The sequence below is a fragment of the Saccopteryx leptura genome, chromosome 9 (genome assembly GCF_036850995.1).
Source record: "Saccopteryx leptura isolate mSacLep1 chromosome 9, mSacLep1_pri_phased_curated, whole genome shotgun sequence".
NCBI lineage: Eukaryota > Metazoa > Chordata > Mammalia > Chiroptera > Emballonuridae > Saccopteryx > Saccopteryx leptura.
The window spans coordinates 68,232,268-68,248,131 of NC_089511.1; the positions used below are offsets into that span (position 1 = coordinate 68,232,268).

The 15,864-nt window shown below is 36.1% G+C and overlaps 1 protein-coding gene across 4 annotated transcripts in view; it reads right to left on the reverse strand.

Moving 5' to 3' along the window:
• CTNNA3 (catenin alpha 3) overlaps window positions 1-15,864 on the reverse strand; it is a 2,003,993-nt gene that overhangs the window by 1,665,526 nt on the left and 322,603 nt on the right. The window lies entirely within an intron of this gene.

Sequence of the window (15,864 nt, forward strand, 5' to 3'; positions counted from 1 at the left end):
AATGTTAAGGGGCCTGTTGTAAACAGAAGTTTCTTTTTAAAAGTGCAAAGAACATAATGGGGAAATTTGAACTCCACCCCCACCAAATATAATTTTGAAGTGTCTGAAATTTTTGTAGAGACCCAGAACCTTTCGGTGATTATTCACAGAGTAGTGGTTTCTAGCCTTCATCACAAACATTCATGGATAAAGTTTGTACTATTACCTTTTGATTATAAAAATCATGTGTACTTAGAAACACTAGTTTAGAGGAAGAAGGAATATACTGAGCAATTCTCAAACTCTTCATACATCCTTCCTTCTTCCCCATCTCATTCTTCTAGGCCAAGTCTGTGACTGCAACTTGAGCATTCTGAGCTCCAGCCAGCACCACCACCACGGCAAGACAGCTATGTCTAAGAACTGCATTCCCACAGTGGGCTTGGCAACAGGTGTGATACCATAGTGCCTGGTGGGGACACACACTGCAGGGTCTCAATATATTTTGCAGAGTGTTGGAAAAGAGCATTAGTCTCACAGCAATGCAAGTAGATTCCACAGGCCTTTTCAGGAGACCTTTAATGTCAATGTGACTTCCTAGGTGCACTCAGGGAAGTAAGGGGATATTTAAATCATACATATAATGAAAATAATATCTTTTAATTTGCTTATGTCTCCACATTATTTTGAATATTTAAAGATGTAATGCAGAAAAAAGCACTTAGAAGCTGTAATATACAATGTAAGTACATGGTAATGTTATAACTAACCTACAAATTTTAAAAATAATATAAATAACTAAATTGTCATGCACTTTAGAAGAGGTACTTTTAAACATATACAACACCTTATCATGAGACTCTGAGTTCTTACTGTTTATATGCAGACATTGAATTTCATTGCCTTTATTTACATTCAACCTTGTTCTCCACTACTGGAAATTCTTCTGAGCAGAAATACTTCCTCACATCACATACAGGTCTCAAACTTTGCATCCCCCTTTATACCATCTCTTTCTGCCTTAACAACATGCCGTCTTTTTCCTACTTTCTCTTCAAATGACAAAATGGGCCTTTTTCATATTCTTTCACCTTAATATCTGCCTTCAGTACGTGTTTGAACTGTACTGAAGGACTTCATTACACATTACCAAAAACAGATTGTGACAAAATATCCCAGGGGAAAATGAACAAAAGAGAAAGAGTACTAGGTGAAATCTTAAAATATTGCAGTAAAAGATAGAAAATAGACAAATTTTAATCCCAGTAATCTTGATATATGTTTTGCTAAATGTAACATAAATTAAATATGAGAGGTTTTCCTTCTAACTAAACCACTGAGAATAATAAAATAGGAAGTAATTTCTGTGACTTATTAACTACCTGACTGAAATAAATATTCTAAAGAATCTAACCACAGCTTTAAAATGAGATCCATATGATGTTAATCTCAAAGCAAATCATAAATATAATGTTCATAAAAATTAGGATATTTCAAAATGCACATTCAAGATCAGGAAACGTGCAGATACTCCAGTACTTTCAGCCTTTTTGTATAGTGCGTTTCTACCAATGAAATAAAAGTTGGTTTTATATCTCATTTGCATAATTAAACAACTGTCTTGGATTTTTTGTTTGCTTTTCTGATGTTCTTGTTTAATAAAAAAAATCAAATGCTTCCTTTTTGCTTCATATTCATTTTGAAATATCCCCTAATTTTTGTGAGCAGTATATTTTTTGTTCATTCAAGACTGATTAAAAACATAAAATCTTCATAAGACTTAAGCATTTGTTCAGACTTTATTCCAAAACCTCCACTCCATCTACCTGTGCTCCTTTTAAGTCATCAAATTTCTGACCTACAACAGGAAGGAAGCCCATTATCTAAACCAGCATGGGAGGCAGGCACTGCTCTCAAACAGCAGCTCATGTCATTGTTGTAAAATACAGAAATTCTTCCAGAAAATGGAAAATAGCATGAATATCTGTAAGAGACATATTTGCTTTGAAATTTACCCTAGGAATCTTAGCACTAAACAGTACTACACAGAGTTAACTTTTGGAAAGGCAAGAGTCAATCTCCAAAATCTTTAACATATCCCTGTACCATACTAGCTAAGGAAATTTGGACTAGTATAACACAGCCAGATGTTGCATTATAATATCTATATTACAATGATGATTCTCACCTCTGAGATATTAGTCAAGCAGAATTCTGATTACTAACTCAAATAATATTACAAAGAATAAGCATCAAGTATCCATAAAAAATTGTTTACAGAAGTTATAGTTATTCAAGTTATTTCTAGAGAAAGTCTATCCCATGGACCAGTGTTTCTTTAGCATTTTTTTATTACTACATAGTTCAAAAGTGCCTTTCGTGGACAGCAGGTACATAGTAGGCAAAGAACTGATACGAAAAATTATCATAACAATATACATTTAAAAATTCTATAAAGTTTGGCTTAAGTGTCCAAACATGTCAAAAAGCATGATATGCTATATTGGTTTTTCATCACCAACAAAAAGGAAAGTTGAAAGCATTATATTTTAATTCTGATTTTCACCCATACTGTATAGATTGTCCACTACCATATTTACTTACAAATTATTATGCTTACAATATTTCCCCAAATATATATAATTTATTATTATCTTTTCTTTAAACATAAAAGAAATCATAGCAGTTTCTCTTCATATCTAAAAAACTTGTTTGGTAAAAAACATGACCAATTAAAGTTTTATCTTTAAAAATAAATCTAACTCATAACCATAGGCTAATGATACTTAAAGGAATCTCTTTGCAAGTTGACCACCAGATGGGAGACATCTCTTCCAAACTGCAACACAAGGAGAAATTAATGAGAAATTTTAAGAGACTGCTAGGAGAGGAAGTAAAAGGGACACCATAGGAAGGAGCCATTTATAATCATTTTCTCCTCCAGGTAATTTAAAGCTGTGGACTAGGATCCAAATCATGGAAGGAGACGCAACTCCCACTAAGTGAGAATTGAGATAACCAGCTCTAATAGAAGCAACACAGAACTAATTATTCCTGTAAATTTCCTTGACAGTGTTAATACAAAACATCAACACTATGGTGCTGACAGCAGCAGGCAGGGAAGTGGTAGAAAATTTAGATCTAGCACTTTCCCTTAAGGTTGGATTAGGATAACACAGTAATATCTGTATTGGAAGAGTACAAACAGAACTAGACAGAATTATGAGGAAACACGTTTGGGAGCCTAAATAGAAACATTTTCAAATTATAATAAATTCTAAATTATAAAGTTACATTAACAATAATAGCTAAGATTTTTAACATTTACATTAAGTCCATTATTTAATATAATCCCCCAACAATCTATATAGATAAAATTATTTCTCTATTTTACAAATCAGGATACAAAGGCTTTTAAGGACCTCAAGGTTACAGCTAGTTAATGTTAAAGCCACTTGTCTTGGTTCCATTTCAGAGCCCTTTTCAATATATCCTATATATATATATATAGGAAGTAATGGTCAATATTTAAAACTATTATTGTGATTTTAAAAAATCAGAAAATTAAGACAAACCAACATTAACTTGTAAACATCAATTATCCAGAATGGAAATAAAATAAAATATATCCTAACAAGACACAAAATTGAAACTCCATTTAAATCTTAAAAAATAGAATTGTATGTTTAAACTTACCATTTATTTGATATGAGATTAGTCAAGAGGCCATTCAAAATGTTAAATGAGGTATTTCCAGCATTTTACTTGAATTTTAGTAGATACTATCATTAATATAGTATTATCATCATTATAATCACTATCATCTTGATAAAATTATAATCCCAGCTATATTATTTAATTGTATCTTATTATAAATGTAAAATCAATGTAAGTTAATTATTAAAGAGTGATAAATATTGCTTATGGTCAAATTTTAAAACATTATTATAACTTCATTGCATTTTATCAGTATTTTCATTAAATTTATCAATACCCAGTTGTCACATAAAGCTTCCTAGACTCTGAAGTAAGTCTTAACTCATTTTATTGGTAATTAAATAAAATTTGCAGTTCTTGGCTAAAGTATTGAAATTCCTTCATGTTCTGGCCCCTCCTAACATTTTCAATATCATTTTTTATCCTGTGATCCAAATGTAGTGAGTATTTTTCATGCTTTTCTATGTTTACAATTTTTTTAAGGTTTGTTAGAGCTGGAGCATCCTCCAATGCTCCTTGTTAAATGATACCTGGCCTTCAGGGCCTGACATGTTGTATCCTTTAAAGTGGCTTCCCTGGTGACTTTAAGAGAGCTCGCCTTCCATTACAGCACCTACCAAAGTTTCTCTTATGTTTCTGATATTTGGCATACCACCCAAATAACTATAAGCATAACAGAGATTGTTTCAAATTTCTGTATCTCACACAGTATTTATTTTAGTGACTTCAGTCAGGGGTGCATTCATGTAGTCTGCATGTACTACAATTTATATCCTGATTAAAATCATTAAATAAAATAAACTCTTGTATACACACACCAAAACTTTCAGGATGTTAATATAGTGGTCCCTTGTTAACCTCAGGGGTTAGGTTCCAGAGTACCCTGCAATAGGCGAAAATTCACAAACTAGCAACCTTATATTTATTATTTATATATATATATAAATTGTTTCCAATTTTTCAATATATATTTATATTGTTTTTTTAATTATTTAGGTTGGAAAATGCTTACTTTACCACAAAAATAATTAAAATAATAAATATATAAAAATACCTATATACCGCAAAATCCCACAATATAGCAAAAAATCCATGATACAAAATTAGAAATATACAATTTAAAAATCTGTGATCCAGTGAGACTGCAAAAAGTGAACACAATATGGTGAGAGACAATTGTAGTAATTTTAACTCTGTTGTGGGTGCTTGTCATTTATAACTAATTTGTTCCCATATCTAACAATCTATTTTATCTCCAACAAATGTTCTCAACAAAGTATGAAAAATAATTCTCCCATATCCTAGACAGATTTACTTATAAAGAAATTTTACAAATAATTGATTAAGAAATCAGATATAAGATTGTAGATACATATTGGCATCTTGTATTGATTATAAACAATTCACAGAAAAATAGTCCCACATATGATATCTTGTCTACCTATAAATAGCACCTTTTAACATCTGTAAAATAAACATTTTAGGGCAATGATGCTATTGAGATAATACCATTCTGTTTGGTTAGCATAGTATTCTTCTTCAGACAGAAAACTTTTAAGAGCTATAAATTATATACCACTCAATTATTTTTAAAGAACTCCAAAGTTATATACAGAAACAAATGGATTTAAGTATATATATGTGTGCAATTGCTATAGGCAGTTATACCACCCTATTATTTACCATAGTGGTACTACTATTATATTATATTATACCATATAGGGCATTATAAGGATATAATTTTATTAGGCTCTTCTTTTTAACATACTAAACCACACAGTCTAAATTTCAACAACTTAGAACTTCAGAATTAAATTACATAGATATTTACAATTAAATTAAGAAACTCAATTAATAGTCTTTGTTAGTATTCTAAATTGTGAGAATTCATCTAATGACACGACACTGGACTACTGTCATGTTGAATCAAATATAAAATTTTCAGTTGGACTATTCCTAGGTCAAATAAAACTTTTAAATAAATAAAAACAAAACAAAAATATCCGTTACTAGTGATCGCATGTTAACATAGTGACATAAGAAATATGCAAAGTACAAAAGCTACGGATTTTCAATACTAAGACAAAACTACATAATACAAATCTAAATCACTTAAAACTTGAGGAAAGGATGCTATTAAATCAGGGTCTGAGTTTTTAGAGTGGATCCTCCTTATAAAGCCCCTACATAAATTTACTTTGTTATATGCAATAAAATAAGAAAAATGAAATAACTTTTAACAAAAAAATGGTGGTTTTTTGTTATAAAAATTGTGTTTTATTCATATACAAGAAAGAAATACCTTACTGAGAAGTGTTAAATCTAATTCACAATCCATAGAAGTTAGGGGATATTTCAAAATAAATATGAAATGATAAAAAAAGAAGCTTTTGATTTTATTTTTTTTAAATAAATTTTTATTATAATGGGGTGACATCAATACATCAGGGTACATATATTCAAAGAAAACATTTCCAGGTTATCTTGTCATTTAGTTCTGTTGCATACCCATCACCCAAAGAGAGATCGTCCTCCATCACCCTCTATCCAGTTTTCTTTGTACCCCTCCCCCTCTCCCTCTCCCTCCTTCCCTGCCCCCACCCCCCATAACCACCCCACTCCTGTCCATGTCTCTTAGTCTCGTTTTTATGTCCCACCAATGTATGGAATCCTGCAGTTCTTGTTTTTTTCTGATTCACTTATTTCACTCTGCATACTGTTATCAAGGTTCCACCATTCTGCTGTAAGTGATCCGATGTCATCATTTCTTCTAGCTGAATAGTATACCATGGTGTATATGTGCCCCATCTTCTTTATCCAGTCTTCTGGGTTTTTTTTAAAGTGGTTAAAAGCCTTTAAGCAAACTCTTGGCCAATACAGCAAGAATCCATAAAAGAGTAGTGTCCTTAACATGTTCACCAAGTCCAAGTTGGCCCCATCACCATGCCAAATCCCTGTAAAATGCAACCCAAACACAGCTCCACAGTTCAGTCTGTTAGGAGCTCTCACAGGGAGCAGGAGTCCAGAAAAGTCCACATCCAAGAAAAGTCCTCATGGCACTGGAATTGTTGTCACCATTCTATACTTTGCAGCTCATGTCCAAGTCCCAATGACCGCTGCTTCTAGCTGGTAATGATTCAGATAGACTGGAAAAGCCATTTGCAGCATGCGTGGATATGGAGCTTCTGTTCTCCTCTGCCTGGAGAGATGAGACCAGGTTGCTCTTCCCTGGAGCTCTGTGACTGTGGCATGGTAAAGAGAACCTTGGGATACACTAAGCTGGGTGGCAAAGGTAGATTCATAATAGAAGTTGGCAAAAGGGGGAAAGAGAGCTCTAAATTAGGAGTAGGTCCCAGCCTGAAATATGAGTGGGGCATTGAGGTAGGAGGGATCAAGGAAACACTATATATTAAGCAAAGCAGCAGAAAATAGGACTATCAACACCCACAACAGAGATCTTTGAGGGAAGAATAAAAAACCTGACTATTCAGGCAAAACATAGTTAAGTGGCCTTTGTGCAAATGAGATCAGTTTACCTGCTTCTCAGAAGAAATACCTTAGGCTCGTCCACAGTGTCGTAGATGGGGCCGATGGCCCTGGGCACCTTCAGCCTTCAGTGGCAAACCCCAGCATTCTGGGCAAGGTTAGGTCATAGGTGGCTGGAGCAGGGCTGGAAGAGACTGAACCCTCCCTTAGAGGAGCGAGGGGGAAGCCTAGCTTCCAGTGTCCCTGTTTCCTCACAGCAGAGGCATGTAAACCTGGCAGGCTTTAGCTCAATGACCTTCCTTTCCACTACTGAAGCAGGCCCCAGATGGCATCCTATGAGACCCTTTTGGGGCGTTGGAGCTTTTAAGGGTGTCTCCTAAAAGCTGGTAGTTCCCCTGATCTCTATTGGGCTTTTTCTGCCTCTAGGTATCTTAAAAGCCATGCTCAGAAGATCTTGCTGGGGGTTTGAGGATCCCCATCTGCCTATATAAATCTTTTCCATATATCTGGAGCTATTTGGAAAAAGACAAGACAGTGTTATTAGCTGGATCTAATAAAGAAGGTAGTAGTTTTCAAGCAAAAAAGATTTGGTATCTCCTGTTCATCAGCATTCAAAAGAAATGTAAATTTTTTTTTTTAAGTAAAAAGCATGATATAGTAGACCCGTAGGAGTTCCAGGATATGACTACCCTCTTTTAAATTTTTTTTTAATTGACCTTAAAATGTTTGCTGAGTACACTTTAATAATACCTTAACTTTAAAGATTGTAAGCATGACAAAGTACAGTAAATGCTTTTGCTCCATATGTAGGAGCATTTTCAGTTTAGCCAGTTTAGGAAATCCAATAATAGAACAATGCATACAGACAATGAGCTATAACATGCTTAGCAGCCTCTCCTGTTCTGACAGAGGTTACTATAGATCTGGAATATGTATCTACTGTAATGTGGACATACGACTGTTTGCCAAATGAAGGTATATGAGTAACATCCATCTGCCAAAGTTGTCCTGGTAGGGGTCCTTGAGGGTTAACTCCAAATGAAGGGGCAGTATAGGACCCCTTGGACAGGATTTCCCAATCTGCCGTGCTGCTTCCCAGGAAAGTTGAAACTGTTTACACCGGGCTGCAGCGTTCTGGTGATGAATAGTATGAGACTGACTTGCTCGGTCTGTCATGGTTGCTCCATATACTTTTCTTTTGGGTAGCTTGATCAACAAGGGCATTCCTAGGCCCTGGCCGGTTGGCTCAGTGGTAGAGCATTGGCCTGGTGTGCAGGATTCCTGGGTTCGATTCCCAGTCAGAGCACACAGAAGAAGCGCCCATCTACTTCTCCACCCCTCCCCCTCTCCTTCCTCTCTGTCTCTTTCTTCCCCTCCAGCAGCCAAGGCTCCACCAGAGCAAAGCCACCCCGGGCACTAAGGATGGCCCCATGGCCTCTGCCTCAGGTGCTAGAATGGCTCTGGTTGCAACAGAGCAACACCCCAGATGGGCAGTTCGTCCCCCCCCCCCCACCGTAGGCATGCCATGCGGATCCCGGTCAGGCGCATGTGGGAGTCTGTCTGACTGCCTCCCCATTTCCATCTTCAGAAAAATACAAAAAAAAAATAAATAAATAAAAGAAAAAAATACAACAACAACAACAAAAAGGGGGGGGGGGCATTCCCTTGTGCTAAAGCTCCAGGGAGCATGGAGTGAGCTTGAGTATATCCTATGAAACACGGAGCTCTATGTTGACTTATAAGTCTTTGAAGAAGGAGGAACTGCTGAAATAGTTCATCAGCATTTATCCCTAAGACAGCAGTCTTTATAGTGGAAACACCATAAGTAAATATTTGCTGTCTGTCTATAGATTAAAGGGGGAATATGGCAAATACTGAAAAGCCATGATCTTTGTGCCCTTCCCTCCCCCAACCCCCTCCCTCTCCTCCTCCCACCCTGTAACCCCAACACTGTTGTCCATGTCTCTGAGTCTCATCTTTATGTCCCACCTATGTATGGAATCATATAGTTCTTAGTTTTTTCTGATTTACTTCTTTCGTTCAGTATAATGTTATCAAGGCCCATCCATGTTGTTGTAAAAGATCCTATGTCATCATTTCTTATGGCTGCGTAGTATTCCATAGTATATTTATACCAAAGCTTTTTAATCCACTCGTCCTCTGATGGACACTGGGCTGTTTCCAGATCTTTGCTATTGTGAACAATGCTGCCATAAACATGGGGGTGCATTTCTTCTTTTCAAACAGTGCTATAGTGTTCTTGGGGTATATTCCTAACAGTGGTAGAGCTGGGCAAAAAGGCAGTTCGATTTTTAATTTCTTGATGAATCTTTATACTGTTTTCCACAGTGGCTGCACCAGTCTGCATTCCCACCAGCAGTACAGGAAGGTTCCCTTTTCTCCACATCCTCGCCAGCACTTATTCTGTGTTGTTTTATTGATGAGCGCCATTCTGACTGGTGTGAGGTGATATCTCATTGTGGTTTTAATTTGCATTTCTCTAATCATTAGTGATGTTGAACATTTTTTCATATGCCTATTGGCCATCTGTGTGTCCTCTTTGGAGAAGTGTCTATTCATTTCTTTTGCCCATTTTTGGATTGGATTGTTTGTCTTCCTGGTATTAAGTTTTACAAGTTCTTTATAAATTTTGGTTATTAACCCCTTATCAGACACAATGTCAAATATATTCTCCCATTGTGTAGTTTGTCTTTTTATTCTGTTCTTATTGTCTTTAGCTGTGCAGAAGCTTTTTAGTTTGATAAAGTCCCATTTGTTTATCCTGTCTTTTATTTCACTTGCCTGTGGAGACAAATCAGCAAATATATTGCTGCGAGAGATATCAGAGTACATCAAAAAAGCAAATGACAAGTCAAAGAAAGTTGTTCGATTACACAAATGAGATGCAAAACCAACTTTTATTTCATTGGTGAAAAATTCATTATACAAAAGGCTGAAAGTACTGGATGGAGTATCTGTACATTTTCTGATCTTGAAAGTGCACATCCTCCAATTACCCAGCAATTTCAATGCCCCTGTAACATGATTTGCCCAAATGTGAACCCTGGAGAACCATAGGACATCTTGAAGCTGGTCAAACACAGACGAAAGTGGCAACAGCACTTGGAACATCCCAAAGCATGATTAGTAGACTGTGGAATTGCTTTCAAGAGAATGGCACAGTATGAAGAAGATGAGGGGAGGGTCGCCCTTCTGCCATAACTATAAGATATGACCAGTACTTGACCTTATTGGCAAGAAGGAACAGGCACAGCAGTGCAACAGAGCTGTGGGGACAGTGTCTTGCTGCCACTAGATGCTGGATATGCACCCAGACCATATGAAATCAGCTCCACTGTATTGGACTGCATGCCTGGCAATCAATGGTATGCATTCTGTTATCTGCTGATCACCATAGAACCTGTAGAAGGTGGGCTGATGACCATCATCATTGGACCCGTGATGAGTGGTCAACTGTCCTCTTCTCTGATGAGTCACAGTTCAGTCTTCAGCCTGTCAATCATTGTGTCTTGATCTAGCGTGAACGAGGAACACAGGAGAATCCGTGTTTCACGTGAAAAAGGGATTCCTTCAGTGGTAGTGGAATCATGGTGTGGGCCGGCATTAGCATTGCTGGTTGTACTGACATCCACGTCATCAGAAATGGATCGCTGACTGCTGTCAGATATTGAGATGAGGTCCTGCACCCTACAGTGGTACCCACAAGAACTTCTGGACAATCTGATCCTGACCATGCCCCTTCGCTGTCAGTGTGTTTTGGCAGTCTTGGGTGACCATACAACAAACTGAACAGTCAATGTGTGGCACTCTGGTCTAGTTTGACATGATTTGTTCACCCCACCAGTATGTCACTTGCTACTTAATCAGGATAATTGAGTTTCATCTCATTTGCATAATAAAACAACTTTCTTTGACTTGCCATTTGCTTTTTTAATGTTCTTCTTTAATAAAAAATCAAAATCTTTTTTTAATTGCTTCATATTCATTTTGAAATATCCCCTAATTTTTGTGAGTAGTATATATAACTATGTGGCAAATACATTGTTCTTTATATTTCATCTCTCCATCTGAAATCTTATATATCATGAATAAAACTAAATCCCCATCCAAATATCAGCATAAGTGTAGTTCAACATAAAAGCATATGTCCACACAAAAACCTGTACATCAGGCCCATAGCAACATTTCAGAATGGACAAGAAGGAGAAACAACCTAAATGTCCATCAACTGATAAACAGATAAACAATATGGACTGTTTCCATGCAGTGGAATATTATTCAGCAATAAGAAATGAATAAAGTACTGATACATGTTACCACATGGTTATCCTCAAAGGTATTATGTTCTGAAGGAAGCCAGACAGGAAAATACACATATTTTATGATTCCATTTATATAAAATGTCCAGAACAGTCAAATCCATAAATACATAAGGTAGATTTGAGACAGACTGGAGGTACAGGCAGGAATAGGGACTAACTACAAATAGGCATAGAAGGCCATTTGGGGATGATGGAAATGTTCTAAAAATTGGATTGTGAAAATAGGTTGCACAACTTTGTAAATTTTTTTGTGTGTGTATTTTTCTGAAGTTGGAAACGGAGGCAGTCAGACAGACTCCCGCATGCACCCAACCGGGATCCACCCGGGACGCCCACCAGGGGGCGATGCTCTACCCATCTGGGGCGTCACTCTGTTGCAACCAGAGCCATTCTAGCGCCTGAGGCAGAGGCCACAGAGCCATCCTCAGCGCCTGGGCCAACTTTGCTCCAATGGAGCCTTGGCTGCGGGAGGGGAAGAGAGAGACAGAGAGGAAGGAGAGGGGGAGGGGTGGAGAAGCAGATGGGTGCTTCTCCTGTGTGCCCTGGCTGGGAATCAAACCTGGGACTCCTGCATGCCAGGCCGATGCTCTAGCACTGAGCCAACCAGTTAGGGCCTGTAAAATTTTTAAAATAATTCAATTGTACACTTTAAATGAGGATATTTATATATATAAATTATACTACAATAAAGCTATATATATATACATATATATATACACACACACTCACATACATATACACACACATAGTTCAAGACTTTAAAAAATAATGTCATAAAGCTAAACTAAATTTATGGCTATCCTCATTAATGAAGATACTAATTGATTGTGCCTTTAATTAACATGTCAGAAAATGCTTAAAAATAAATTTATTGTACATACATTGCTTCAGTCAGTCCTTACAAAACTCTGTGAGGTAGAGGGAAAGTATTATTAGACCCATTTTTCAGATGAGGAAACTGAGATTCAGAGGTTAAATGACTTTATGATTCTAGGTCTAATGGTTAGGAATAAGAAGGACCAATCCAGTATCTGTTCTCCCCTACCAAACTGTGTCTCCATTCTCATAAAATAGAATGAAAACATTTATGGGAATAAATCTTAAATTAATTCTCTAATTAGGGTAATAGTGTAACATAAATCATTTTACCTTCAAACCAAAGGGTTTTTTTTTCAACCTTCTATGCATGCCTCCAGAGTAATTCTATCATTAATTGCAAATAAATTAAGCACTTTCTCATATTTAGGGAAAATATAAATAAATATTAGCAAAATAATTGGTCCTCAGAAATTCAGAAACCAATGTCATTTTAATCTTTCTTTTGAAAGGGAACATACATGCCAACTAAGATACTTTAGAATTCTGATTCAAGTTTTATTGTTTTATAAAAACAACAATGCAGTAACCATATTCATAAAATTCCTTTTCTTAAATTAAGCACACATCTAATATACTAGTGCTCCCCGAAGGTTAAACAGGATACATTAAAAGCTAATATCAACTAACAGATTAGCAGCACTTTACTTTTACTAATGAGAAAACGTTTTAGTCAAAGTGTAATTTGTACTTTCAATCCCCTAAAAATCTTAAGAAGAATTAACAAATAATTGTACAAATTATGCATGGTAATATGAATTTTAAAATTATTAAAATAATATCTTTCTTGCCCTATCCCTCCAGCTTCCTCACCCAGTGGAGATTGTCAAAGGTGGAGGAGGGGAAGTGAAGGAGAGTAGAGGGGAATAAATGGTGATAAAGACTTCAGTTGGGGGGAGGGGGTGAACACAATATAGTATATAGGAATGTGTTATAGAATTGGGCACCTAAAACCTGTATAATTATGTTAACCAGTGTCACTCAAAAAAATCAATTAAAAATAAAGAAAAGAGAGTATCTTTTAAAATATCAGTTAATAATTATTTTAAAGTATAGAGGACAAAAACTTTGCCACAACAAGTTTAATTGGCAACTTAATAGAGGCAACTTATTAGGTCCCTGGACTCACAAGACAGTTCCTCAGTTCATCCCAGATCTGTCTATTATAATTATGTGACTTTGGAAAGTAACCAAACCTCACTGTGCCACACCTGCAAATTGGAAGAATATTAATATCTATCTCATAAATTTTTTAGGAGGAGTAAATGAAACTAATACATATAATGAATTCAGAGTTTTTCCTAGCATTTAGGATCTTAATGCATTAACTATTATTATCTTTATTTTCTCAGAGCACAGAGTATTTTTATAATATTAAACCAAATGGTAAAATAGTTTATTTTCACCATCTTATTATTAATGAATATAACATTTATTGTTTAGTAGCTAATGAATCTCAGTTGAAGTAAAGATTATCTATTATCATTAGTTAATAATTAATAGTTTGCTGTTATTGTTTTTAAGTAAAGTATTTCCAGCCCTGGCCAGTTGGCTCAGTGCTAGAGTTCAGCCCATGGTCGAGCGGTCTAAGGCACTGGATTAGAGTTCAGCCCAGCCTGTGGTTGTCCCGAGTTTGAGTCTCAGTCAGGGCACACAGGAGAAGCAACCATCTGTTTCTCCACCCCTCCTTCTCTTCTACTTTCTCTCTTCTCTCTTCTCTCTCTCTCTCTCTCTCTCTCTCTCTCTCTCTCTCTCTCTCCCTCTCCTCTCTCTCTCTCTCTCCTTCCTGCAGCCATAGTTCGACTGGTTCCAGCACATGGGCCCCAGGTGCTGAGAATGGCTCCTTGGAGCCTCTGCCTCAGGCACTAACAGTAGCTCGGTTGCAAGCATTGCCCCAGATGGGCAGGGCATCCACCCTAGACAAGGGTTGCCAGGTGGATCCCGGTTGGGGCACATGCAGGAGTCTGTTTTTCTATCTCTCCTCCTCTCACTTGAAAAAAAGGAGAAAAAGAAAGAAAAGTATTTCCAATTAATTTACTATAAAATAATGGAGTATACCACAGATACAGTATATATGTAAATGTCTCTGCTTCACAGTGAAATAATATAAGATTTATGTTATAATTTTAGAACACTGCCTGACAGCTGCTCTTAGGGAGTAGAAAAGAAAGAATCTGAATTTTTTTCAATCATCTGAATCAAAGCCATCAATAAAATCTGTGGTGCATGCTACATGAATTGACAAGAAAGACAAGGTCTTTCGCAAATACTAAGTAAAAGAACTAAACATTTTGAGACACTACTGATACTTTGTAGGATACAATATGTTACATATACCATTAAGGAATGTCAATATAAAATGGAAAATATTCCATCCTAAGTTCAGGCATAGATATTTCTCCCTATAATTACAATTTCACAGATAACTCATGAAGTTAATTTCTTTTTTCAACACAGTTCTTCACTGGTGTTTTTGTAGACCATGCTGCTTATGCTCTAACAGCCTCATGGATTGTATGTGAAAAGCAAGCATGCCTCAAGTACAATAATACATCAGCTTCAAGAGACAAACCACAAGGGCATCTTTCCCATAGTTGCATGGGGACCATGTACATCTCTCTACACCTCATGGGCTTTGCATTTTTAGGTAAATTATGCACTCAATTTACATAATAACCTTTCTGGTTTCTTTAATAAACTGAACATTGATTTCTTCTTCGATTGCTTATAAATATTAATAAATTGTTTTTCATTACCAAGTGAAAGAAGTCAATCAGATTAATAGACTTTTCAGACACAGGTATTTTCTCCTACTCTTCCTAATTTCTCCAAAGTGACTAACAAGGTGCTCTGTATATTGTTTAAACTAAAAAACAGTACAGTGGTACCCTGACACACGAGTTTAATTCATTTCATGGCCGAGCTCATGACTCAATTTGCTCATGTGTCAAATCGAATTTCCCTGTTTAAATTAATGGGAATGTAATTAATGCATTCCAGCCCCCAAAAACCACACAAATTTTTTGTTTTGTTTTATATGCTTTTAAATAAGAAAATGTACTTTATAAATAACAAATATGTATATATATATATACACACACACACAATAAGAAAGAATGTAAAGGAATAAACTGGTTTATGAAGTGTGTTTACCTTCAAGGTCAAGCAAAGATCCTGGCAGAGGGGGAGGAGACTGGCGGAGGAGGTTTTTATTTCCTATGCTATCACTTTGCATAATTAACTCTCACACACTTAACACTACATTTAGTTGCAAAATCTAACTTACACACTACATATGATATGTAACTTTATCACTAAACTTAATTGTTATTTTTTTACTTTGCTTAATTATCATTGTATGGCTTCCTTCTCCTTCTCTGCTCTTTTCAAAACTTTTTGGCACAAAAACCACTCCTCCAGCAACATTAGCATAACGGTGGCCCTTCCCAAGTAGGAAGGTAAT